The sequence below is a fragment of the Martes martes genome, assembly GCF_963455335.1.
Source record: "Martes martes genome assembly, chromosome: 4".
Taxonomy (NCBI): Eukaryota; Metazoa; Chordata; class Mammalia; order Carnivora; family Mustelidae; genus Martes; species Martes martes.
In genome coordinates this window covers 69670301-69697832 of record NC_137891.1, presented here as the reverse complement: position 1 = coordinate 69697832, position 27532 = coordinate 69670301, and the positions used below count along the sequence as shown (strand labels likewise).

General features: G+C 37.9%; 1 protein-coding gene across 1 annotated transcript in view; it reads left to right on the top strand.

Moving 5' to 3' along the window:
- NKAIN3 (sodium/potassium transporting ATPase interacting 3) overlaps positions 1-27532 on the top strand; it is a gene marked incomplete at both ends in the record, with an annotated part of 613987 nt that overhangs the window by 210964 nt on the left and 375491 nt on the right. The gene's annotated exons all lie outside the window — the stretch shown is intronic.

Here is a 27532-nt window from a genome sequence, read left to right as displayed (position 1 = left end):
AAAGGAAGAGTGCTAAAACCATGAAAAACTTCATTTTCAGATTTTAGATATGTGGATGATGGATTAAAGCCTATTCGAATGTTTAGTTTCAGAATTATAAAAACAATACCAATATATTTTAGAAGTTTTAGAAAGTGAAAAAGAATGCAGAGGGCCACCTGGCTGGCTCAGTCTGTAGAGCATGTGGCTCTTGATCTCAGGGTTGTGAGTTTGAGCCCCACGTTGGGTGTAGAGATTACTTAAAATTTTTTTAAAGAAATCTTAAAAAAAAGAAAATGCAGAAAAATTAAAGAAAAAGCCATTCATAATTGAGAAGAGTATTCTATCTGCCAGTGTCTCTCCTTTTATACGACTAAGATATTCTTTAATATCGTCAATATTTTTAAGGTATTTTTTAAATGAATATAAAAAACAAAGAAAAAGGACAGCAGAGATAGAAGAGGTTTCTCTGCAAGTGAATGACAGAAGATGTAGAGGGCGATTGTTTTAAAAATCTCAGAATTTTTGTAATTTCTGTGAAGAGCAGCCATCGAACTAGAGTTTAGATTTATTTTAATTAATTTATTTATTTGACAGAGAGAGAGATCACAAATAAGCAGAGCAGCAGGCAGAGAGAGAGGGGGAAGCAGGCTCCCTGCTTGAGCAGAGAGCCCCATGTGGGGCTCGCTACCAGGACCCTGAGATCATGACCTGAGTGGAAGACAGAGGCTTAACCCACTGAGCCACCCAGGCGCCCCTAGATCTTTAATATTATAAGGGATATGATACAGTGTGGATTTTAAAAATGCTCAGACCCCATATAAGGCATCTTTCCAGCTTGCTTTCTCTCTTTGGTCCTGTTGCCCAGGAGAACACAGTTCCTAGGAACTTGGAGTATTCGTCTTATCAATGTCTGTTGAAGAAGCAAATGTTATCTTAGGATTTCCAAACTATGTGGTCTTTTTTTCTTTTTTAGGGTTTATATTTGCTAACTCGAATGTTTACCATGAGAAAATGTCTACAATGTGATCTTTGGACGGAACTCTGAATATTTAAAGCACCCCAGAAATCTCGAAGGCTTTTCTTATCTGAGGTTGGACAGCTTCTTAAATTTAAGTGAAAAAACAACTGGCCTTTAGAAGCCGGACTCAGAAAGTCCTGGGATCCACTAGTTTGCATACTTTTCCAGGATTGCACAGTATTGTGTTTACAAATACTTTTTTTGAGATTCTAAGTGAATGAAACAAGCCTAAATTGAGATACCAGGCTTAGTCTATCTATAGTCTATTAAATGCGTTTGACTTCTAGAATGTCAACCTGCTGTATTTCTCTATCTGTATTTGACTGGAAGCATTAACAAATGGGGAAGGCATCAAATATTTAGAACCCATGAAGCACTCAGGACTGTCAAAGTGATCTATTTCACATACATGGCTGTACACTAGGGCTTTTAGGTAAGATTTGTCCATTTATGGCAAATATAGCTACAGTTGCCATTTTCTTTGATTTCATTCAGTTCTAACAATAAACTTTGAAATACCCTTAAGTTCTGTATTTTTTTTCCTTTCTTTTCCAGCCTTTGGGTCACGTGTACATGATTGAGAGGAGTAAAATTCTGTCTTCAGCATGAGTGAGTTTTAAGTACTAAAATACTGGGAGGTAGGATTATGGTCTAGAAAGAGAACAATCCCCAAGTGCCCCCCAACTACTCTCTTTACTTCTTGACGAGTTTATGCCTTATTGACTTGCCAGAAAAAACTTGTCTTTATTGAAATTTAATAAGCCATATTAAAACAGTACATGACATAGACCACAAGGAAAGCCACCACATGTGGTCCTTCCTTACTGGATTTGTGATCTGTCAGTAGTGGATACAAATGGCTTTGACCCAAGTGAGTCTTAGCAAGAAGATAAATGTGTATCCACAGTATCTCAAACCAGAGCCTCAGGGAAAAGGAATATGATACATTTTTAATTTCAGCATTCTTTGTACTGAGGTTCCTAGTGAGTTTTAATGGCTATTTATTGTTCCCTGTACCTTGGAGGGGGTGGTAATTATAATGTGCTTTTGGTGGCTGATTTACTATTCTCAATCTTTATTTCAGTCATTTCTTGCCCTCCACCTTGCTGTCTTTTGTTAATTCATGCAGAATATTGTAACCTTATAAATCAAAACCTGAGGCTAAAAACTTACTCTAATGTATCAATTTGTATTTTAAGAATTCCAGTAAATCTGCAAAGTCACTGTCTTTATCAATCAGATAACCAAGTTTTAGTATTATTTTCGAACCTCAGTACAAAGAATACTGAAATTAAAAATGTATCATTTTGCTTTTCCCTGAGGCTCTGGTTTGAGATACTGTGGATACACATTTATCTTCTTGCTAAGACTCACTTGGGTCAAAGCCATTTGTATCTACTATTGACAGATCACAAATCCAGTAAGGAAGGACCACATGTGGTGGCTTTCCTTGTGGTCTATGTCATGTACTATCTTGATATAGCTTATTAAATTTCAATAAACACAACTTTTTTTGTTTGTTTGTTTGTTGCAATTTTTAGTTTGAACAAAGATCTTTTTGCTGTGCTTATGGTTGAGTGAGCTAATAAAGATTCTAGTGTGCCTTCACTGTTTGCTAGAACCTTATTTAAGGACTGGTAAGAACACAAGAAAAAAGTCATCTAGATTTGTTAAAATCGTCTGAATGAAGTTTGAAGGGAATGGTGTTTGAATTAACCTGAATCTTAATCTCCAACATTCAAAGCAAATAAATGGCTACTGATTTTTAATATGGTCTTAACATCTGTATTGTTTTAGAAGTATTCAGTAATGTGAACCATGGATGATACTTGGTGTCAGAGGACAGGTAAGGTGGGAAAGTAGGACAAGGACAAAAAATATGGCTTTCCCAGACCCAGAAGAATTACAGGAACAAGTGCTGGGATCCTGCCCCAATTACATCTCAAACATCTTAAATAGTCTATAATAGGCCAATAGTTACCTTAGGTCTGCACCCCCAAAGCGAATGCTGATTAATCAATGTAATGATAGTAATTATAACACACACACACACACACACACACACACGCGTACATGTGTGTGTGTACAGGCTTGCTATGCATGGGCATTGCATTACACATTTTAAATAATGATTAATTTCACCTTTAAAACAACCCAAATGAGGGGGTGGTGTTATTATCCCACTTTACCAGTGAAGAACTGAGGCTCAGAAAGGTTGAGTTGGCCTGTCTAGGTCACACAGCAAGTGAACTGCAGAGCTAGAAGATGGAGCCCAGGCAGTGTGGCAGAGTCTTGGCTATTAATCATTGCCATGTTCCCTTTCATATGTCTGCAACATAGCTCAGGATCAGAAACTAGAACCTTGAATCCTGCAGAAGAAATTTTGATCCAATTCTTAAATGATTAAGTTATTTGGAAGAATGTCATATTATTTTGGTGTGATATACTTTGAAAGCATTACACTACAACCTTGTATAAGAGTAAGGTGGAGATGATTAATTAATTTATTGATTTAATTTCCTTTAATTAGTTTGGATTACATTTGTTTGGAGAAGAGGCAGCTGTCATCTATAGCTCTGGTTATTGTAATTTTAAAGCAGCATATATCTATCATAAAATACAGTTAACTAAAAATCAAGTGCTCTCCATTGGATGTGCTCACTCTCACTTCTCCTTTGAAAACAATCCCAGATGCTGAAAAAATCCAATGGCCATTCCAACATGAATATCAAAGAGAGTAGTGTGATGAGCCTCAAAGGATTCCCCAAATCAATCTGTAACTATTTAGATGGTCATCCAAATCATGCATAATATATGATTATAGATTTATAGATTAGATAGACGATTTCCGTAGAAATTAGGCTCCAGTTCTCAGAAGTACATGCTTTCTTATGAGACTTTTTAGAAGACAAGCAAACTGAAATTTGTCATATATTTTCTAAGTAACATGTACATTGCTACTATCTAAAGGAAATAAATATTTCTACACAGTATTTGAAAAAAACGTTGAGTTCCCATATTTTCCTCACCAGTGTCATCCTGAGCACATCATTTAAACACACACACACACATATACACACACTCGCACATTACCATATACATTCCAAGACCGAGAATAACATTCACAATTCCCTTCTTCTCCAGAGGGGTAGGTGTTAGATACTTGAACTGACCTTTGGCCAACGAGGTCACCACCTGTATCTGATAATTCACAAAGAAGGGTTAAAATCACATACGGTAGGCAAGAAGTTACGTGGAAGGTATTGAGTTCACAAAACAAAAGTTGGGTCCAAACAAATGTCAAAACGATGTGTAATAAAATCCCAGCGTCCTTGTCATCCGCCATTTTTCTGCATTAATTATTACTCTCAGAATATTCCAAATAGCAGTTCACTTAGCTACCTAGACAGCTCACCCAGAATATGTGAAGGGGTAATAAACACCATGTGAGTCATCTGTTTCTAGACTCACGCTGTTTTTAGACATTTGGAAGATCTATGCTAAAATATGCCATAAAAACTTTTTTGTAGAGTTGCAAGAACTGATTGTTTCAAACTGTGGATATAGATTACTTAACATCATTTGTAGTCAGGTTTCTTGAGACTTTTAAAAATTTGTTGTTTTTTAATCCTTTCGTTAGTCTCCTAATTACCAAAGTGTTTCTTTTCTATACATTATAGAGATGGTGATAGGGAATTAATCTAAGCTTAATTAAGCAGTATTCAGAGTCATCGGACATTAAAGCTAGAAGCAACCTACAAAGCTTCAGAATTGACATCTCACTTGCTAGGCAAAATATCTGAGACCAGAAGAGCTAACACGGCTTAAAGATTACATACTTAGTTTAGCAGAACACTACCTGTTAATCAGCAAACTACTTTTTGCTTACCTATTTATTTTCTAGGATACCTTGATTAGCAGTTAAGAAATCTGAAGACCACAACATGATCCACTCATTATAATAATGCAACTCACTCACCATACTCAGGAAAAAACAACACACACACACGAAAGGGGACATCTATGTCTCGGGAGGATGGAGTTGGAGGAAATTACAGGTGATGTCCACAGGGAATATGATTACATATTCAGTAATCTTTATATGGATTTGAAATTGCTAGCTTGTTAACAGAAAATAGTTTAACTTGAGGACTTCCTTTTCACTGTTCTTCATTGTTTTTAATGTAGGGAGAATCTTAAGAAATGGAAGGGGGGCGACTTTTCTACCTATGTGAGAACCCTGTTCCTGCTGTGCACACTGGTCATCTGGATAGGGCACCTAACTAGTTGAATCAGGTGGCTTCCTTTGGAAGTTTTTCTCGGGATAGTTTATACTTTCACCTGGAGAAGCATGGTATAATTATGGAAGTCAGCACTTGCTTTGAACTGTATGCCAAAATTTTGATTTACCTCAGCTTTAGTATGACTGTTTTCCATTTGGCTGTGTGATTTCTGAGTTACTTCAATTCTTGGCCAAATTAAAAGAATCAAAAATTGGATCAAGGTAATAAATCATCCTAATGTACCTTGCCTTCATTAAAACAATTCTTGGAATTTTACATACAGATCAAGGCACTCGCTTTATAAAAAGATTTTATTTATTTATTTATTTGAGAGAGAGCATGAAAGGGGGAGGGGCAGAGGGAGAGGGAGAAGGAGACTCCCCACTGAGTGGGACACTGTTGCAGTGGGGCTCAGTCTCAGGACTCCAAGATCATGACCTGAGCCAAAGGCAGATGCTCAGCTGACTGAGCCGCACAAGGCACTACTTTTAAAGAATTGAATAGTATCCATGACCTTCTGTTTTGTTATACATATCACATTTTTAATTAACTGGTTTAAAGCATTTGCCTTTCTTAATAGACTTTAAGTTCCATGAGTGCAGGTACTATGTTGTTCTATCCATCAGCATATCCTCAATACCTGGAATGTGGTGGGGACTCAATTCATATATAGTAAATGAATTAAAAATCGCAACCCAGATCATGAAAGTTGAGGAAACCATGCACATGGGAAGTGTTTAAATTGGGATTGTTCTTTGTTTGTTTATTTAAATTCGTTTGATGAACACATAGTATGTTATTAGTTTCAGAGGTAGGTTCTGTGATTCATCAGTTGCATATAACACCCAGTGCTCAGCACATCATGTGCCTTCCTTAAGGCCCATCACCCAGTTACCCCATCCCCCCACTCATCTCCCCTCCAGCAACCCTCAGTTTGTCTTATCGCCCTCTCTAATTTTATCTTATTTTATTTTCCCTCCCTTCCCCTATGATCCTTTGTTTCATTTCTTAAATTTCACATATAAGTGAAATCATATGATAGTTGTCCTTCTCTGATTAACTTATTTTGCTTAGCACGATACTTCCTAGTTCCATCCATGTCAGTGCAAATGGTAAGATTTCATTTTTTTATGGCTGAGTAATATTCATACACACACACAAGCGTATATATATGTATATGTGTATATATACATATATATGTATATGTATGTATATATGTACATATACATATATACGCATGTGTGTATGAATATATATGTGTATATATGTGTATATATGTGTATATATGTGTATATATGTGTATATATATGTGTATATATGTGTGTGTATATATATACATATACATATATATACAACACACACACATACATACATGTAGCCTAGATGGACATCTAGGCTCTTTCCATAGTTTGGCTGTTGTTGAACATTGTTGTTATAAATATTGGGGTACAGGTGCCCCTTCGAATCATTCTATTTGTATCCTTTGGGTAAATATCTACTAGTGCAATTGCTGGGTCATAGGGTAGCTCTATTTTTAACTTTTTTTTCTTTAAAGATTTTATTTATTTTATTTATTTGACAAAGAGATCACAAGTAGGCAGAGAGGCAGGCAGAGGGAGAGGGGGAAGGAGGCTCCCTGCTGAGCAGAGAGCCAGTGCGGAGCAGGGAGCCCAAAACCAGGCTTGATCCCAGGACCCTGAGATCATGACCTGAGCTGAAGGCAGAGGCTTAACCACTGAGCCACCCAGGTGCCCCTATTTTTAACTTCCTGAGGGACCCCCATACTTTTTTCCAGAATGGCTATACAAGAGTGCATTCCCACAAAACAGTATAAGATGGTTCCCCTTTCTCTGCATCCTTGCCAATATTTACTGTTTCTTGACTTGTTAATTTTTGCCATTCTGACTGGTGTGAGATGGTATCTTGCTGTGGTTTTGATTTATATTTCCCTAATATGTCAGGTGATGTTGAATATTTTTCCATGTGCCTGTTGGCCATTTGTATGTCTTTGAAGAAATATCTGTTCATGTCTTCTGACCATTTCTTGATGGATTTTTTTATTTTCTGAGTGTTGAGTTTGATAAGTTCTTCATACATCTTGGATACTAGCCCTTTATCTGGTAAGACATTTGCAAATATAGTCTCCCATTCTGGAGGTTGTCTTTTGATTTTGCCAACTGTTTTCTTTGCTGTGCAAAAGACTTTTATCTTGATGAAATCCCAGTAGTTCATTCTTGCGTTTTTTCCCTGGTCTTTGGAGACATGTCTACCAAGAAGTTGCTGTGGCCAAGGTCAGAGAGTTTGCTGCCTATGGTCTCCTCTAGGATTTTGATGGATTCCCATCTCACATTTGGGTCTTTCATCAATTTTGAGTTTATTTTTGTGTATGGTGTAAGAAAAAGGTCCAGTTTCACTTTTCTACATGTGGCTCTCCAATTTTCCCAACACCATTTGGTTTGACAGTTGAAGAAACTGTCTTTATTCAATTGGATATTCTTTCCTGCTTTGTTGAAGATCAGGATCGTTTATAGAGACAGGACCATGTTAGAGAGAGATAAGAAAGTCATCTTCAAATATTTGGAAAGTCCTTAAACAGAACAGATTTTTTTTTTTTTTCATTTTGTTTACTCAGGGATAACATGGAATTCTGGTGCTACTAATACATATTTTGGTTCAGGAGGACTTAAAATTAAAGTAGAATGTTCACACATGAACAGAGAGAGCTATCTTGGAAAGTGTCAGATTCTCTGCCACTAGTTTTTTTTTTCCGAGATGAGATAATCCACTTACAGTGATGGGTGATAGAGTAGATTCTTTCAATCTGGTCAGGGGATAGACATGCTGACCTCTAAATCCTCTCCGTCCATGATCCTGTGGATTTTTTGGGGGGGATAGGATGGTTTGTGTGATTCTTTTTTGTTTGATTTCTGCTTTATTGAGATCCATTTTTGTATGGCATTAATGTGACTGAGCACACAATGATTTCCACTTGTGGTTTGTAACTCTTATTTTTCTTCTTTTCAAGACACTTCCTAATTTCATTTGAAAATCTATCTTCCTGTTTTTCTAGCTGTGAGTTCTTTTTTCCAGGTTGATAATGACTGATAAAAAATATTGAGTAAGTCATGATTTATGCACAGTTTACCCATTGATTCAAATTTACACCAATAGTTCTTATCATATTAAATTAAGCATATGTGTACATAATCAGAAACCATTTGAATCTGTCATATATCATAAATTACTTTTTCCTATCATGGCCATTAGCACCTGCTTATACTACTCAATTTTTTTTTTTTTTTTTTTTTTTAGGGAGGATTTAGTCAAGTCTTTTTCAAGTGGATAAAATAGGCATGTAGCCAAATTAGCTAAGCCACTACACTGTAATAGGCTCACTATTGATCTCCGACAGATTTTCTGTCTCTTTTGTTTGGATTGTGTCTATAGGTAGGTCCCAGAGGGGAATGGTTGGTGTATTAGTCTAGCTTTATCTGGTCTTCAAATGCTCTAGTTTTACACGAAACAAAAATAACACTACAATAGACAACCCAAAGCATATCATCATCTTCCTGTCTGCGTATCTGCAAGTCTGACTCTGTCAAGATTAATCTCTCTGTGTTATTCAGCTGCTTAGTTGAGGCTGCTGTTTCTGAAAGAGCCTGTGTCTTAAATTCAGCCATTGGCTGGATTGTTTACTCCTCATGCTATCTCTACAAAGACTTACCTGCCAAACCTACAGAGTACGAAAAATTATAGAGAGGGCGGTGTGTGTAAATGTATGTGTTAAATGGATTAATGTTTATAAAAAAGGAGTGAGGTGTTTTAAAAATACAAACATGTCAAAACATACCTGCCCGTGGAGAGGAGACTGGAGAGTGATGTGTGGTTGGGTTTGGAAGTTATCGACCCAACCCTTTGATGACGTGAATAATGACTGTTGATAATTTAGCTCTAGATTCTGAATCAGCTGTCACTCTGAAGGACAGGCAGAGACCATGTCCTGCTGGTCATCTTGGTTTGGAAAAGCAGCTGAGACAGATGGTTTTCCAAGTCTTTACCTTGTAGAACAATATGCCTTTGTCAGATGGAAGGTCTTCTAATGCATTGACCATCCGCTTGACAACTAGCTTCTTCCCAGAGCATATGTACTCCATATGCCAGCTTTGTAAACCTTGGTTCATGACATTTTCTTTTCATAGAATGACCTTTTTTTCATATTACAGGGTACTCAAAACATTCTGTCATCCCCACATTCTAAAGGCTGTTTCTTCCCGCTACCAGTGTTCTCAAAGTTCCCACTGCATTCTGTAGGCTCAACTCGTGCAGCATTTCTCATAGCTGGTCTTTTATGAAATCTTATTTGCTCTTCCTTTCTGTCTCCTTTTACATTTCAAGCTCCTTAAAGGGAGGATTGACATTTCTATTCAGTTTGTTATTTGTACTCAGAGCTAATGAATGTTTCTTTCTCTTTTTTTTAATTATTATTTTTATTAACGTATAATGTATTATTTGCCCCAGGGGTACAGGTTTGTGAATTGTCAGGTTTATACACTTCACAGCACTCACCATAGCACATACCCTCCCCAATGTCCATAACCCAACCACCCTCTCCCTACCTTCTCTCCCCCCAGCAACCCTCAGTTTGTTTTGTGAGATTAAGAGTCTCTTTTGGTTTGTCTCCCTCCCAATCTCATCTTGTTTTATTTTTCCTTCCCTACCCACCAAACCCCCCACTCTGCCTCTCAAATTCCTCATATCAGGGAGATCATATGATAGTTGTCTTTCTCTGATTGACTTATTTCACTCAACATAATACCCTCTAGTTCTATCCATGTCATTGCAAATGGCAAGATTTCATTTCTTTTGATGGCTGCATAGTATTCCATTGTATATATATAACACATCTTCTTTATCCATTCATCTTTTGATGGACATCTAGATAATTTTCATAGTTTGGCTATAGTGGACATTGCTGCTATAAACATTTGCGTGCATGTGCCCCTTCGGATCACTGCATTTGTATCTTTAGGGTAAATACCCAGTAGTGCAATTGCTGGGTTGTAGGGTAGCTCTGTTTTCAACTTTTTGAGGAACCTCCATGCTGTTTTCCAGAGTGGCTGCACCAGCTTGCATTCCAACCAACAGGATAGGAGGGTTCCCCTTTCTCCACATCCTCTCCAACATCTGTCGTTTCCTGACTTGTTTTATCCCTAATGAATGTTTCTATGTAGGAAGAAACAACAAAATGTGCAATGAAAGTAAGTTTGGTCCATTAAACCAGAGTCTAATAGAACCCAGCAAATTCTGGATCTCTTTTAGGCACAGTACAAGGCTTATTAGCAACTAGCATTGATTTTACCTTGGTAAATGTTAACAAACAATGTAATTCATCTTGCAACACATCACTACTTAGCAGAAATACAAAAATCCCTAGTGTGTTCTACATTATAATATTGTATATCTTCTGCCATAGAAGCTAGCAGACATATCCTAAAATGCACCAAGGGTCTGTTGAATGCAGGTTTGATATTAAAACTCAATCCCTTGGACTGAATTTTGTGGTATTTAAAAACTGTGTCACAACATGGAAAACTATATTAACTCTTGGCAGTTTGCTCATTTTCATTGCCCCCAAAGCGGAATCTTTTGCACTAACTGCTTTCATTTTTTATATAACCTTTCCTGTGGCTTGTGTGTATTTGTAGATATAGATCTCCATATTCTGGGACTAAAAGTAAGATGTTAATAATGGGAAACTAAGTGAGGGATTTACAGGAACTCTCTATACTATCTTCACAACCCTCCTGTACATCTTCAGTTATTCCAAAATTAAGTTTATTAAAAAATAAATAAGTGAAAGTTTGCAGAGTTTAGAAAGCATTCTCAGATTAAAACAGAAAACTGGTGCATCCCTCAATTTCTTTTAGATTATCAAATCAGTAGACTTACTCTTTTTTTTGTTTTCAAGATTTTATTTATTTATTTGACACACAGAGAGAGAAATCACAAGTAGGCAGAGAGGCAGGCAGAGAGAGAGGGGGAAGCAGGCTCTCCCTCTCCGATGAGCAAAGAGCCCAATGTGAGACTCGATCCCAGGACCCTGAGATCATGACCTGAGCTGAAGGCAGAGGCTTAACCCACTGAGCCACCCAGGCACCCTAGACTTACTCTTGAAAATCAAACAATTATTAATCTATCATCTCTCTAAGTATAAATATACATTTATGTGTGTGTGTTTGGATTCACATAGAAGCAAGTTTAAAAAGAGAACAATTAATATTATTTGATTCATAAAATAACATTTAAAAATCAATTAATATGTGGGCCTTTGTTTTGTTTTTGTTCAACAACATTTTAATCCTTGTTAGAAGTGTAATGCTAAAGATTATATCTTAAATGCTAGTTAGAATATTCCATTTGAAGATGTTCATAGATATATCTGAACAATAGTATTCTAAATCTTCTAATATAAGAAAAGTTCCCCATGATGGGTCAGGAGGAGGACCTTCAGGTATAACTGTTTTTGGAAAGCAAAATTGTTATTATCAACTAAACTTTCCAGTTATTCCTTGCTGACACTGGAAAGCATCAGAGGAGGAATCTTTCTTGATATCAATGACATTTCACATTCCTAAATATATGATTTAGTTATTTATGCCTTGAAACAGAGATATACTGTAAATGATCTATCAATAACTATTTTATAGTGCAACTTAAAATTTGTTTGCAAAAATATCTGGCACTGTAATTCATACGTGAACATGGAATGGATATTTCAACGTACAGGAGGAATTTCTGTTTTCTAATGTGGTTTCATAAATGGCTTTCTGCCTATTTGGAAAACATTTTAAAGAGTGATACAATATAGTGTTTTCAACTATAAGATGGGAAAGTATCTATTTACAGCTTTCTTTCTTTAGAGTTTTCAACTCAAACATTTTTATAGACTAAATGGATTCCTTAAGTCAATAATATCCAGAATTCTAAGTTTACGTCTTTCTTAAATTGCCATTATCATATGCATTGCAAGTAATATACCATCATCAGATTTATACTCTAATTGTAAGTTGCAAATGTATAATTACTAGAATTTAACCTCTCTAAATTGATGTAATTCAACCTAATTATCCTGACTACATAAATGCATGCTAATCAGCAAGAAAATACTTAAATAAAACAAGAATGCTAACACAACAACAACTACAGAATCAACAAACTTTAGAAGAAGGAAAAAAATCAGGAACTAATTACATCTCCAGCAATAAATCATAAATGCATACTATTTTAAGGTATTTTTCCTAAAAATAAAATAAAATAAAATGAAGTCTTTTTCCTGTTCACTGAGATGTGGCCAGATTGTTTCAGGTATGTGTTTTGAACTCTATCCACATTGACAGTTATTCCTGTATTCTGTCTCCATTCAGTAAGCCATCTGATTTTATTTATTTAGTAAACATTTATTCTAAGCTTGTTATGAACTGGACAATGTGGAGGTGTCAGAGAAACAGAAACAGTCCCTGTCCTGAATCTAGTTAAGTTGCTTGCTTAAATAACACTAACTCAAAGGAAAAAAGACACCATCATTTTAAAGTTTAGTAAAATCCTGCATTTGTTTGTTTTACTCCCTAAGTGACTCCCCATGGGGCTTAAATTCAAATCCAACTTTTAACCATAGCCTTTAAGACCCTATGTGACCTAGCTCTGACCTCTCCCTTCTGTTATCTCCTTGCTCTCCAGCTCTACTGTGCAGCAGCCACAGGAGATGCATTTTGATTTCTAAAAGGAACCTCACACATTCCTGCCTCAGGGCCTTTGCACTTGACTTGCTCTTGTTACTTCTGTCTGGAAAGCCAGCTCTTGCTTCTTCACCTCCCTAGCCCCCTTAAGACCGAAATTCTAGGAATTGCTTTATTCATATCACTTTCAGGGTTTCTTAGAAACTGTATCAAAACAAAGAGATCATATATGTCCCTAGAAAAGAAAAGAAAATACTCCTAACCAAGGATTTTATAGCAAAGAAATCACAGGCATGATCAGCAACCTTATGAGAACAAAGATAACACACACTCTAAAATCCTGTAATAATCTTGAAACACCTTGTAAATCAGTGCTTCTTTTTGATCAGTATATATAATAAGTGCTTATAAGTACGTGACAAAAAAGTACAATCGTTTCTGTCATAAATTTACCTGAAGTTAATATGGAAGCACATAAAGCAATAAAGCATGAGCCATTTCATTACGTAGTATTTTTACTGTTGAGAATTTACAAGACTGAGGGAAGCTGATCTGAATGGTCCAGATCTCTCTTAAAAACTACTAAAGTAGGTTGTGGTCATGTCTTCTTTGTCTCTCTCTGACTTTCTTTACACCCAGGAGAGTCACTGTGATGCTCATATATTATGTCTCTTCCATTGAAAAGACTTTTTATTTCTGAGCTTACTCAACACCCCCCCCCCCTTTTTTTTAACATGGCCTGTGGATTTGCCACAAATACATAGTATTTGCCCAGAGTCTTAGGTCTATGAACAACTAGTCATGTGACTTTAAGAAAGACCATTTGAAAAATGAGTATATTTTGTATTTGATATTTTGTGTAAATGTATTTTATGTAACAATGTTCATTGAATAGAAACAAGAATCATGAAAAGAGTAGGGGAGTACATTAACCAGAAGAGGTACCAGAGCTGGCTCGAAGATTTTAAGAGAAAGGAGGTTTGGCCTCATTGGGCCTGTTTTCTTGTTTAAATACCAAAGGATTATTCTAGATTGGGGAAGGCAAGTAGGTCCTCTTTTTGTGCCAAATGATATTGATTAGAAGAGGATGTTGTACTGTATAAAAAAGTGTCTTGAGGGGCGCCTGGGTGGCTCAGTGGGTTAAAGCCTCTACCTTCGGCTCAGGTCGTGATCCCAGGGTCCTGGGATCGAGCCCCGCATCGGGCTCTCCGCTCCGTGGAGAGCCTGCTTTCTCTTCTCTCTCTGCCTGCCTCTCTGGCTACTTGTGATCTCTGTCAAATAAATAAATAAAATCTTAAAAAAAAAAAAAAAGTATCTTGAGACCATATATGGGCTCACTGGGAAAGAATACAGATTACTTCTTGACGTTGGCCAGGGACACAGAATTCCGAAATGGTGCAGCTGTGCCATATATTGGCAATTCCTGGCCAGGAGGAGAGTTTCCGGTGTTTCTTTTTAAGTTTCTTCACTGTATTTGCAGTTTTTCACTATACGGAAAACCATTTGCCAAGTCAAAAATAATCTAAATCCACTATTTATCCACATTGATTTCTATTTTGTTCTGCTTTGATTTCAAGAAATTTATAAAAAAATATATGGCCACTACTCCCCTTTTCTTACATTCTTAAAAGTCCTTAGTTCTGCTTAATGTCTTTTCTGTGCCTCTGGGTAAACCTTCCTATAATAATTTCCACCACCAGAATGAATTGTCAACTCCTGACTTGTTTCCTCTGTCTTTGCCAGCTTCTCAAGATTGGATCAACTAGTTTTAAGTTAGGCAGCCCTAATTCTAACATTTAGTGGAGATCTGTTAGATTTCTGCCTTCCTCCTAATAATCAAACTTACTCTCCTCCAACCCAGCGTTCTATTGTTACTTTTCCTCAAGTCCTGAAGGCCTAGAACTTCATTCCTTCCCTAACGTCTGTGTTGACCTGGATCATAAATCTAGGTTGTTTTCTAAAATATGCTAGTAATTCCACCTGAGCCTCATGAGACTGAATCATGAGACTGAGACTGGAATCCCATCCTAAACCAGTACCAATGCCTGGAGCTTGTATCATGCCCTCTTATTTTTTTATCAACCCTCATTTCTCAGGGATGGATTCTAATGTCAAATAAAAATGGTCATAATAGAAATCATGTTTTTAGCGAGTCATATAGAAGCAATGCCTGGATTGTCTCATCCTTCAAAACAATGTATTTATTTTACAAATGGGAAATCAGGGGCTTAGGGAAGTTAAGTAACTTGCTTTAAGTCACAAAGGAGGTGAATCATGGAGTTGAATAGGAGTCAAATGGCCTGGATCCAGACCTATGCTCTGAGTGAGCTCCTGCGTTTTGCTCCTCTGGTAATTCCAGATGGGGTCTGGAATTCTGGAATTCCAGATGGTCACGGATGGGGTGGGTACATTAAGAAGACTTGCCTTCTCACGACTGGTGCCCAATAAGACCTCTCCATTGGGATGCTCTCCCTCATATCCCTTTAACTATTTTTATGACTCTATTATTAAATAAATGCGTTCACGGGGTTTTGCTTGGTACTGGGGTTATGTAACAAATGAATCAGGCACCGTCTCTTCCATCCATCTAAGCATCTGGCAGAGGAAAGAAACCTTAATTACATAATTTTACAAAGCATGGCTTCCTTGGGGTTGTGGTAAGCTTGTTAAGGAAGACTGCGGTGCACAAAAAAAGAAGAAGGAGGAGGAGGAGGAGGAGGAGGGGGAGGAGGAGGAGGAGAGGGAGGGGGAGGGGGAGGGGGGAGGAAGAGGAGGAGGAGGAGGAGGAGGAGGAGGAGGAAGAAGAAGAAGAAGAAAAGAAAGAAAGAAAAAAAATGCCTACAGCAGGACCCCCATACCTATTCTGGTGGGTCAGAGAATCGCTTCTTGGCCTCACCCTCTCAGGTGGACAGCTCACAGCTTACTGTCTGACTCACACGTGACTTCTCTTCCTGGCTCAACCACCGCAAAGTTCCTTTAGCAGAATTCCAGCTGTGAGCCGCCCGGGTCCCGGCATGCTTTGCGGCTCTCTCAGTTCACAGCAGCCTCATCTCCACTAATAGAGGTTTTACTAAATATATTAACATATTTCAAGCTACCATTACCTTATCAAACCTCTGCTCTGCTGAAATACTGAGCAATATTGTTTTATTGATTGGGTACCTACTGACGGTAGCAATATGCACACGTGCATTATTCTCATACCACTATAGCTTTAATAGTCTGGAGGTAATAGTGAAAGTAATTTACTGTCATCTATATATGGCGGTTCGAAGGCTGTGGGAGTTAGAGCTGCCAATTTGGAAATTCTGGCCTGCATACAAATGAGTTATCTAAAGTCTTTTCAGAACTAACTTGATAAAATCAAATAGCAGGAAAGACCAAGTCTCTGAAAAGCCTCACTGATCCCATTGCCATACACAAACAGAATGGATGAGAACAGTTTTTTTTTTTTTTTTTTTAAAGAATGAAACAGACGAATCTGCCTGTATCCTGAGTTTTCAGTGGAGTCAATGACAGGGACTGAATGGGAGTTTGCTAACATGATGGCTTAATTTAGTGCCAAAATTCTGCATCTTTCCACTACCCGCATTGCAGGGTTTGGCGCATGAGCTGAAGACAGACCAGAGGTTTAAGTGAAGAAAATACTGAAACATTTGTTTTTGGTTTTTTTCCACGCCAGTGATAAAACACTAAGACTCTTTATGTACTCATTCAATATTTTATATTATCGAGGGTTAAATCTTAAAAAGAAGCAAACAGAAACCTGCTATTGTAAAAAACTCACTTTATAGTCATTGCTTTCTTTGGCCTAAATGCATTTTTTTTAGAAAAAGGAACTTAAGTTCTAAAATATGTGTAGATCTTGTTGATCCATTTTAACTGCCGGATAACATTTTTTGGATTCCGTTACACAAATCACATTTCTGTAAACATTGCGCAAGAGAGGAACAATTAGGTTGTTTCCATTTTTTGTTTTACTGGCATCCAATGATTCAGTGAAAATTCTTAGACATAGCTCCTTGAGTAATCTCATCTAGTCTCTCTAGGATAGACACCCATAAAAAGTGGAAGAAAAACAAATTGTAAAAAGATATGTGCAGCTGGATTCCAATTATATAAATCTTTAAAACTCACAAACATATTGCTTATGGGTGAATTTATTCATATTACAGAAGTTCAGAAACATGCATGGAAATGATCCACACCAACTTCAGGGGAGAAGGCTTCTAGGGAGGAAGGGGTAAGGGACATAAGCAACATTTTAGCAATATCTGTAACATTATATTTCTTTAAGAAAATGATCTGGAAGAAATTGCAATAGGTTAACATCTGTTCAATCTTGGTGAGATAATTATGGAAATATTGTATTTTTCTTACGCTTTTAAATATGCTTGCAACGTTTTGTAAGTTCTACGAAACATTGCGGGCTATTATTTAGAAGAGGAAAATTGTGTATGTACCCTAAATGCTTTAGAGCTATTGGTAAAAAATCCTATATGCACACACTCCTCTGCCTCCTGTGGGAGAAGGTACATAAGAGTTGGAAAACTGGTTATGAAAGATGATCAAATTCCTCATAGCAGAAGGATTCATGTGGCTATTAACCTAAATGGCACTTTGTACTTTAATTCACTCAAGGTGAGGGCTGGAACCAGGAGAAGTACCTAGAAATCTTGGGTGTTCAGGGAGCTGACTCACACGTGACCTGATAAGGACCATTCAGCCTCCTTCCTGGGATGAGGTGGACTCAGTTATAGGCAGGACTCAGCCTCTGAGTGGGAAGGAAGTTACAAGGCCCTGTAATTGCACATGACATCAGAACCGGGTCAGGGATTCGTTATGAAGAACACTGGAGTTGAATCCACAAGATAGGCACATCTGTGTGGTTGAGACTGTGTGGCAAGGTGGGAAGCCAGTGTGGCTGGAGTCAGCCCACCCGACTTTGAATGATGGATGAGATATGAAAGCTATCTGAGACTCAGTTTCTTTACCTTGAAATTTACCTCGAAAGTAGGAGTTAACCCTGCCCTGAATGATATTCTTGTCAGAGCCAAATGAGATAACACGTGAAAGTTCTTGGCATCTTAAAAAAAAGATCTTTTCCTCTCTGCAGATAGGGGGAAAGTCCCTGGGGGTAAAAGAGGAAGGAGACAAAGAAGCGTCCACAGACTTCCACCCACCCCATCTGAGGTGCCCATGCAGAAGGATCTAAGGAAAAAACCCCATCTCTGCTGCCCCTTTCTCAGACCAGAGAGTAGGTCTGGGGTGAAGTGCTAGATTGTACATTGACTGGAAACAATTGGAAATTAACGACGAGGGTATTTATTAGATTATGTGTGTATTCCTCAAATGGGTTGGGACACAGCAGTCCCTTGATTCAGTTACATGTTAGGGGAAGCTTGGCTGTTCTGACCATGGTGCTTAGCACTGAGCATCCTGACCGCTGGTCAGAGGAGAGGAAAGGTATTCCAGGAGGACCGTCTGTCTCTTCTGGGAGAGCTGCAGCAACCCAGACTCACAGTCACTGCTTCCGTCCCCATTCTCTGCTCTGTAAGGCAGTCTGACACTTTAAAACATGCATCCCAATGTCAGTTTCCGGTAGATGATTTCGAAATCAAGTAAGAATCTTTAATACAAGCATTCTCTGTCTGCTACCACTCCTGCTCACTGATGCTTTTTAATTCTCCCTTTATTCAAATTAAATACCTTACAGTCATTCAAAAACTATGCCTTATGTTGTCACATCTTCCCACTGTCAGAGCAGTTAATTAGCTCTTGGCAGGTATGAGATTCTGAAGAGCTTGAAAGATGATTTGTAATTGTGCACTGAAGTACAGCAAGTTGCTGCAAATAAACATGGTTAAAAATCTATTGTTTGGCATTTGTCAATTTCTGCACGATCTAGATTTTCATTTATTTGGCAGAAATAGAAAGTCTTATTTGTTTCGCATTCCTGGAGGTAGAGCCATCATCATTTCTTATACCCGAACAAAGGAAGACTGTAAAACCGAAGGAAAAAACATAAAAAGGAAAATGGGATCTTATTGAAGCAAAAAGCCCTATAAAATCTGAAAAGGGCTTTGCTATGGAAGACCTATACCATAAAATTGATTCTTATTGCTACTGTTACCTTTAAAGAGGTCAAAAATGAGAGACTTACAGCCAGTCTTTCTTATTCCTCATTGCCAGCAAAATAGAGTCCATTCTTCTTAGATTGGCATTCAGAATCCTCAGGGGTTTTGAACTTGACATATTTCTCTGATCATTAACCCCACGACTTATCTGCATACACATTATGTGATCATTTTTTAACATCTCGGTCCTGCTTTAAAAGCCTGACTTAATTTTCACCTGCTTCTAGAAACTTCTTTCCCTACTAGTAGCCCCTCCCTCTTCGTGACAAATTTCGGAAAAATACAGGATGTCCAGTTAAATTTGAATTTCAGATAAACAAAGACTGTTTTTCCAAGATAACTGTATGCCACGTAATATTTGGAATATACTTTAACTAAAAATGTATCCCTTGTGTCTCTGAAATTGAAGTTGAGCTGGATGTGGTATATTGTATCTGGCAACACTAATTCTTACTCTGGACTCTTGGGAGATTAAGTGTCTTTATCATTCACTTATCAGGGACATTTCCAGCTAGTTCTGTTGTATGTCTTCAGTTAGGTCTTAAGCCCCTTAGAAACAGAGAGGAGGGATGCCTGAGTGGCTCACTCGGTTAAGCATCTGCCTTCAGCTCAGGTCATGATCTTAGGGTCCTGGAAGAGTCTGCTTCTTCCTCTGCTCTCTCTCTCTCAAATAAATAAAATTAAAAAAAAAAAAAAAAGGTAACAGAGAGGAGTTCCACTTCCAGTTCGGATACAGAAGGATGTGCAAGATCTCCATTCATGTGATAAAAATCAGAAATTTCTGGGCACCTGAGTGGCTCAGTTGGTTAGGCGACTACCTTTGTCTCAGGTCATGATCCTGAAGTCCCGGGATCGAGTCCCGCATCGGGCTCCCTGCTCGGCAGAAGTCTCCTTCTCCCTCTGACTTTCCCCTTCTTGTGCTCTCTCTCTCTCATTCTCTCCCTGTCAAATAAATACATTTTTTAAAAAAATCAGAAATTTCCAGGCAACATACAAACAAAAACAATCCTAGTTCTTCTTAAATATCTTGAGGAGTGCAGGGTACAAATACATTTTAAAGAAAACACTAGAGGGGGAAGTGGATGGAGGTGAGGCCAGTTTCTAGGCTGTGATAACAGAGCTCAGAGCAGACCACAGGCTAAGGAAGGACTGTCTTTGCTCTGACTAGCAGAAACCCGCACATGCTGGGCAAATCTGTATTTGAATCTCATGCCGCCCCAAACACAAAGGTAATCCTCTTTGTCTAGTAATTCCCTCTTTGGGAATTGTACTGAGTAAGCAGAAGCTGGAAGCCCAGATAGAAAATGGAAAAAGACCTCATGGTCTTACAGCCAGAAAAAAAGACCAATACTGACAGAGGCATAATAATAAATATGACAGGATAAGAAACAATGGAGACAAAAAGAAAATAGAACAAAGGATGGGAGAAATGGTTGCCCACTGATTCACATTATCAAAAATGCTAAAGAGAGTTTTTCAGGCTGAAGGGATATGGTGCCAGGTAGAAGTTCAGATCTATAGTAACAAATAAAGAACTTTGATAAAGATTTCTTATAAAAGGGTGACTATAAAAGATTATTTTCCATCTTAAATTTTGTAAAGGTCAATTATCACTGTATGTGAAAACGTGTACTATTAATTCAGGGTTGATCATGGTAAATTAAGAACGCATATTAAAATTCCTAGAGCAACTATTGTGAAAACAATAAAAAGAGGAATAGCTAAAAAGCCAGTGTAGAAGATACGAAGACATACGTGTTTATATCACTCCTCTTCAGGAAAAAAAAAAAAAAAAAAGTGGAAAGAAGGAACAAAGAATAAGAAAGGACCAAAAAGAGAAGAGAGACCTTGTGTCCCTCTGGAGATCTCTCTGTCTTGAAGTACTTTAATTATTTAGAGCGAATGACAAAACCATGACATTTCCAGCTCAGAAAAGGGATCTATTTCAACCCTGTTCTTTGTGAACCCGGTGTGAGTCTGCGGTCATTTTTGCTCATGACTTTTCCCCAACAGTTAATTGAGATCCAACTTATATGCCCTAAAATTCACCCATTTAAAGAATACAAGTCAATATTTTTAGTATATTTACAGAACTGTGCAACTGTTACCATAACCTAATTTTAAAATAATTCAAATATAAATAAATAATTCAAAATAAACTTGTCTGCATCAACCCTTTTCTTCTTTCTGTTCTATTTGTTAAATTTGGAATGGTGGGATCCTCTGCGTTCACTTAAACCGAACGCCTACTGGTAGCCTCGATGGTCTGCAGTCACCCATGGGTGGTTTTAGACAATACCAAAGTTTGACAACCACCTCCGTGATGCTGCTCTTTTCTCCCCAGATCCATGGCATTTTGCCTCTTTGTAAAATCTAGGGAGTTCACAAAGATCTCGATCTTCCATGGTGAGAAAGGTCTCATTGAAATGAATGGTCCATCCAGGGTTCTGGCAAAACCCAGCTCCCAAGGCACAACCCACATTGCCTTGTTTGTGATGTGCTCCCCGGGGTAGTGTAGTCTAAGGGCCCCTGAAAACTCACATGGATTTAAAATTTAAGATTGTCGCTAAAGGATACGGACATTTAAACTAATTAGTATAAAGCGTAGGTAGTTAACAAGAGCGGTGGGGTTCGATGTGGTCAAGCGTGGCTCACTGTGTTTCTGAACTTGAATTAGTTTCTCAAACTCAGGAACCTCACGTCCCCTCTCCAGAACAACACGTTTTTCATGAGGCTGTGATGAGAATCAAATGAAACAAAAGAAGTCGATGACTTGGGGGAAAAAACACCTGGCATGTGTTGAATACTCACTAGATGTTAATTATTATCATCATTAGAGTTTATGGCTCACAGTTCACCTTAGGATTATACTGGGACCAGTTTGAAGTGTTTCACTGCTCTCTTCCACCAGCAAAGTAAGAGGCATAGATTTTACAGCCGTGGCACTTATTTTATAAGATTCCTGTCACCAAGGAATACATATTTGAAACAGAGAGCCAAATGCAAGGTAATAAATGGTTCATCTTATTCAGATGGAATTTAGAAAAGTGGAGCGTACGCATTTTTAAAACTATTATTGTAGAAGCGTAGACTACAATCATGTTTTGTTTACTATTATAGGGCTGTTAGAAGCCCGTGTATGTTGTATAGTTAGTATCTGTTTGCTTCTATGGTAATTCAAAAGGCTTTGTATCCTCCTCCACATACACCTTTTTGGGATTATTTATTGACTTCTATCTGTTTGTCCCTGTCTTTCGTTTCATAAATAAGATCCTGCTTTTCTCTGACGTTCTAAAGTGGTCACAGGAATTTTAAAATGAATTGCTATGTCAAGACAAGGGGGAAGAGGAAGAGAGGGAGTGCGCTGTGCCTTTAGTATGGAAAGAAGTGCAGTTTGCTGCAAACATAGAGGCAGCTTTGATTGAGGGAAAACATAGAAAAAGGACAAGAGCAATCAGGAAACTATTACAGATCTCCCAGGCAGAGGGGAAAGTCAGTGTGGGAAATGTTCATGTAGGGAGGAAACAGCTGGTTAAAACTGTACAGAGTATCAATCATGTGGGGAAATATACATGGACCTGAGCAGCATGAGAGTCAAGCTCCTTGCCAGGACTGGAATGAGGGCAGAGATGGGCTCAGATTTATACACACACACACGCACACACACACACACACACACACACATGCATACACACACACAAACACACACGGAGGCATCTTCTGGAGTCCTTTGCCAAGGACAGTGACAACAGCTCATTCTGTTTCCAGGGGCAGTAAGAAACGTTCCCTTGGTGCTGGGATGAATGGAGAACTGTGGGCTGTCTCTGGGCGGGCCACTGCAGAGGCACCTGGGGAAAAGAGCTGTACAGGCTGTGATTTTCATTCATTTCATGGCTCTCAAAGGGCACGGCTGCTCTCTTATCCTGGCCACAGAGCCCAGGAAACAATTCTCCCAATGGGATGGTTTCTTACGGCTTTCACTTTTATACTTGCATATATTGAGCTTCCTTGGGTGAGACAAATAGTTTTTCCAGGAAACAAGGGTACTTGCTTTATTGTGAGAAGGGGACTTTTAGGAGATGTATATCTTAGGATGGAGAAAATCCCACAGAGAAAGAAAATGGAAAAGAAGGATTCAGCAGTAAAACAAAGACAATTGTTGTGACTCCCGTTGAAATATAATCAACAAGAAAAGGACTCATGCAGGTACAGGCCAGAAGTGGAGAAAAAGAGGAATGACATTCTGAGAACTAGGGCAGAGAGAAACAGGCCCACCTATAAAATAGAGGAGATTAAAGAAGTAATAGAAAAAATATATTAAGTAGTTTTCAGAACCTGCTTTGTATCTAGGAAACAAGCTAACTTCTAGAAGTTCAAATGAAAAAATATGTATATGTAAGATTATTTTTATAATAGAAGCATTTAGATTATTTTTATAACAGAAGCATCTAAAATGGAGAGTTCTTTAAGTTTGATTTTTTTTTAAGATTTTATTTATTTATTTGACACAGAGAGAGAGAGAGGGAACACAAGCAGAGGGAGTCTGAGAGGGAGAAGCAGGCTTCCCAGTGAGCAGGGAGCCTGATGGGGGGCTCAACCCCAGAACCCCAGGATCATGACCTGAGCCAGAGGCAGATGCTTAATGACTGAGCCACCCAGGTACCCCTGAAACGGAAAGCTCTTTAAAAATTCCTCAACATCATACTTTTTATTGGACTGACATAACCTGAAAATTGATAAGCAGAGAAAATAAATGGAGAAATGTTCTGTTTTATTGTACTTTGTAGGTAATATAGTAAGGAAAAGGATTGGAAATAACGAGGTTTTCGTGATCATTCTGTCTTATACCTAAGATGCTTCTGAGACCTGAAACAAAAATTGTTGTATAGAAAAAAGATTGGCCAAAAAAAAGAAGAAGAAAAGAAAAGATAGTTTATAAAATGAATCCATATACTGTGTGCTTTGGGGAAAGCAAAAAATGGCCACATAAAAAGTCAAGCACAAGAGGGACAGTAGGTGAAACTGTAGTAAACATTAGAATAGTTAAGTTACTTCCAGGGGAAGAAAATTCACTTCAAATAAAACATAAAAAAAATCCTGAGATGTTCAAAGAGAGAGTTCTAGGTTTCATTACAAAAGTAACTCGATTAAAGGTACAAACATGTCAAAACTAGTAATATTTTACAGAGAATCACATACAGGAAAATATAACCACTGAAGAAAATAATGCAAATGAAAGACATCAAAATTATAGAAATGTGGGGTTTTAGCTGTACTTTTATATTATCTTTAGCACTATATAATACCGAGTTAAAAAGGATGAAATCTATGCAGAGTGTTTTTTATATTGGCCCTGAGGGAGGGTGATAAACAGCCAATGTATAGCCTATAAATAATAATTTAGAAATGAAAACAGGCTATAACTAGAAAAATGTTTAAATTGTGCAAGATTCATACGATGGACCCTCTCTTAATCCAAATAATGTCTTCTCTAAAGAAAAGTCATATTTGAAATTGAGAAATAAAGTACTCACAGATGTATCCACCTACCCTAAATTAACTGTCATTACTATGTAAATTATGAAATCAAGAAGGATCACCTAATTCTCTAAAGATTCATAAGCTCTAAAAGCTCTCATATATGCAAAGATAAAGGAAAAGTGCATTCAATAATTAAAAGGACAAGTCCAAATACAAAATTTGGACCTAAAACTTCAAGAAACAACTTTTTTTTTTTTTAAAGAAGGAGGCGGTTATCGTCATTCTTGTGTTCTTTGCCTAAGAGTGCCTATTTTTAACACAAGTTTCATCCTCACCACTGTGGTTAGAAAGTCATTATATGCTTATCAATTTTTTATATTATGGATGTTCTACAATGTTTAGACTCTTAAAAGAAAAAAAAATCATACATAGTCCTATTACTCTAATACTTGCTTGTTAAAGTAACACTGATTTTTACTTTTTTTTTGTCTATGCTTTGTTCATAAGCTTACCTATTCTGACACAGTAATTATAACTTTTTAAGCAATGTATCATACCTACAGCCTGGGCCTCTGAATTTCCAAACTAACCATTGTTGTGTTGCAGTCTTTATTATACTCTTGCCCTGAAGCACCCCTCCTGCCTAGCAAAACTAGATTTCCATGGGCTGCCACTTCCACTCTCCAAATATTCTACCTTCCATCTCCTTTCCAAAGTTAAAGAATATTAAAATTGTTCATGTGTCTCTGACTTTCTGATTAAAGTCTTGCGTATGCACATCGGTCTGGGCTGTATATTGCCTCCTAAATGTTCATCAAGGGGATGTTACTGCATTTTGAAGTGGAGTAGTTCTCCATTGAGGGGAACACGAACCACCTTGGTTTTCACCCACTATGTAGGAGTAAGGCTCCACCTTTCCTTGTGACAAATAAAAATGCTTCCACATGTGGTACGCCTGGGTGGTACAGTCAGTGATGATCTGACTCTTGGTTTTCGCTCAGGTCGTGGTCTCAGGGTGATGAGATCAGGCCTGCAGCGGGACCCTGTGCTCAGTGTAGACTCTGGTTGAGTTTCTCTCTCCTCCCTCTGCCCCTCCCCCCCATGCTCTTTCTCTCTCTCTTTCAAATAAATAAATAAACCTTAAAAAATGGTCCCACACATTCCAAAATTCTGTTTCGAAAGTAGTACTACTCCCACTGAGAATCACTAATGTGTGTAATTCACTGTGTGTGCTAAAGATTCAGAACTGAATAGCCACAAATGTAACATGATCCTAGAAACATGACAGAGAGTTAAGCATTCCAAAGTGTCTCCTTGGACAGGCTTCCTGAAATTCCTGAAATTCTCACCACTGGTCATTGCCTCCATTATGTATACAATGATAAAAACTAAACCAAAAAAAAGTATGTCACTTTTACCATACGCCAGACTCTATAAAAGCACTATGTATGTATAGTAATTTAATCCTCTACAGTGAACTCTCTGTAAGGTCCCGTTATTATTTTAATTATTATTCCCATTTAACTGATGAGAAAACTGAGAGAGAGGTAAAGGAAACGTAACTAACAGAGCTATGTGTTCAGCTGACTAGTAGAAGGGTCAGTATTTGAACCAACACTATCCAGGTCCAGAGTCTATGCATGCTGTTAATTACCACGTTTGGATGCCTTTGTAAAAGTCAAGACAGGCTCCGGTTGCCACTGCTAACATAGACTGCACATTCCCTTGGAAGAAAATAAAGTCATGCAGTATGCTGATATTCATCTATACTATATAGATGGCTCATCAAATATAAGATTAATATAAGACATACATATGCTACCAGGTAAAATACAGTCATTCAGACCCAGCTTCCTGCCATGAATCTACCACCACGTTGTATAACCATGCACTTAGCAAACATTCAATGCATATCAATATTAGTATTATCATCACTATTATTAATGATCTTTATTATGAATATAAGTAAAGTAGCCCTTTGCCACAGTGCTTCTCAACCCCATAGTTATTTAAAATCAACTGGAAAGGTTTTTTAAAAAAAATCCTTCTTTCCTGGGCCATATAGCATACCAAATGAACCAGAATATTAGGGGTGGAGGGGTGAGGATGGGGCCTGCTTATTCTATTTTTATAAAGCTCCCCCAAATAATTCTGAATGCAGACAGGATTAAAAATGACATTGATTAGGGGTGCTTGGGTGGCTCAGTTGGTTGAGTGACTGCCTTCAGCTCAGGTCATGATCCTGGAGTCCCTGGATCGAGTCCCACATTGGGTTCCCTACTAGTCAGGGGGTCTGCTTTTCTTCTGACCTTCCCCTTCTCATGCTCGCTCTCTCTCACTCTCTTCCATCTCTCAAATAAATAAACAAAATCTTAAAAAAAAAAAAAGAATAACATTAGTCAATTAAAATTCATACGCCCTGCAAGGCAGCATTGTGGATGTAGTAGTTTTCTGGGCACTGCGCTAGGCACGGAGGAGGTTCTCATGGAACTCAGTACTCTGACATAGAGAGCACACAGTGGGGAGATTTACTACACAGACCACGGGATCAGGCAAATCTGGCCTCAGACAGGGTCTCCACCACTTCATCTGTTAATTTGCTGGGTCTGTTTCCTTACTGTGTACCCAGTGTGATTGGCAGGGTCTAGCCGGTGGGGGCATAAGAGACCAGGACATGCAGTATTGGACTTGATGTGTTACTTAAGTGAGTTGATTGCTCACTGAGTATGAGGTGTCTCATAATTCCAGGATGTAAGTGTTTTAGCAGGAAGTAACTTAAATCTTGATAGATTAATTATGTTGTTATTATCACCATTTTTAGAACTATAATTTATTAAGCATCTGTTCCATCCCAGATTCTACATAGCTTGTCTCATTTAATCCTCAGAACAATCT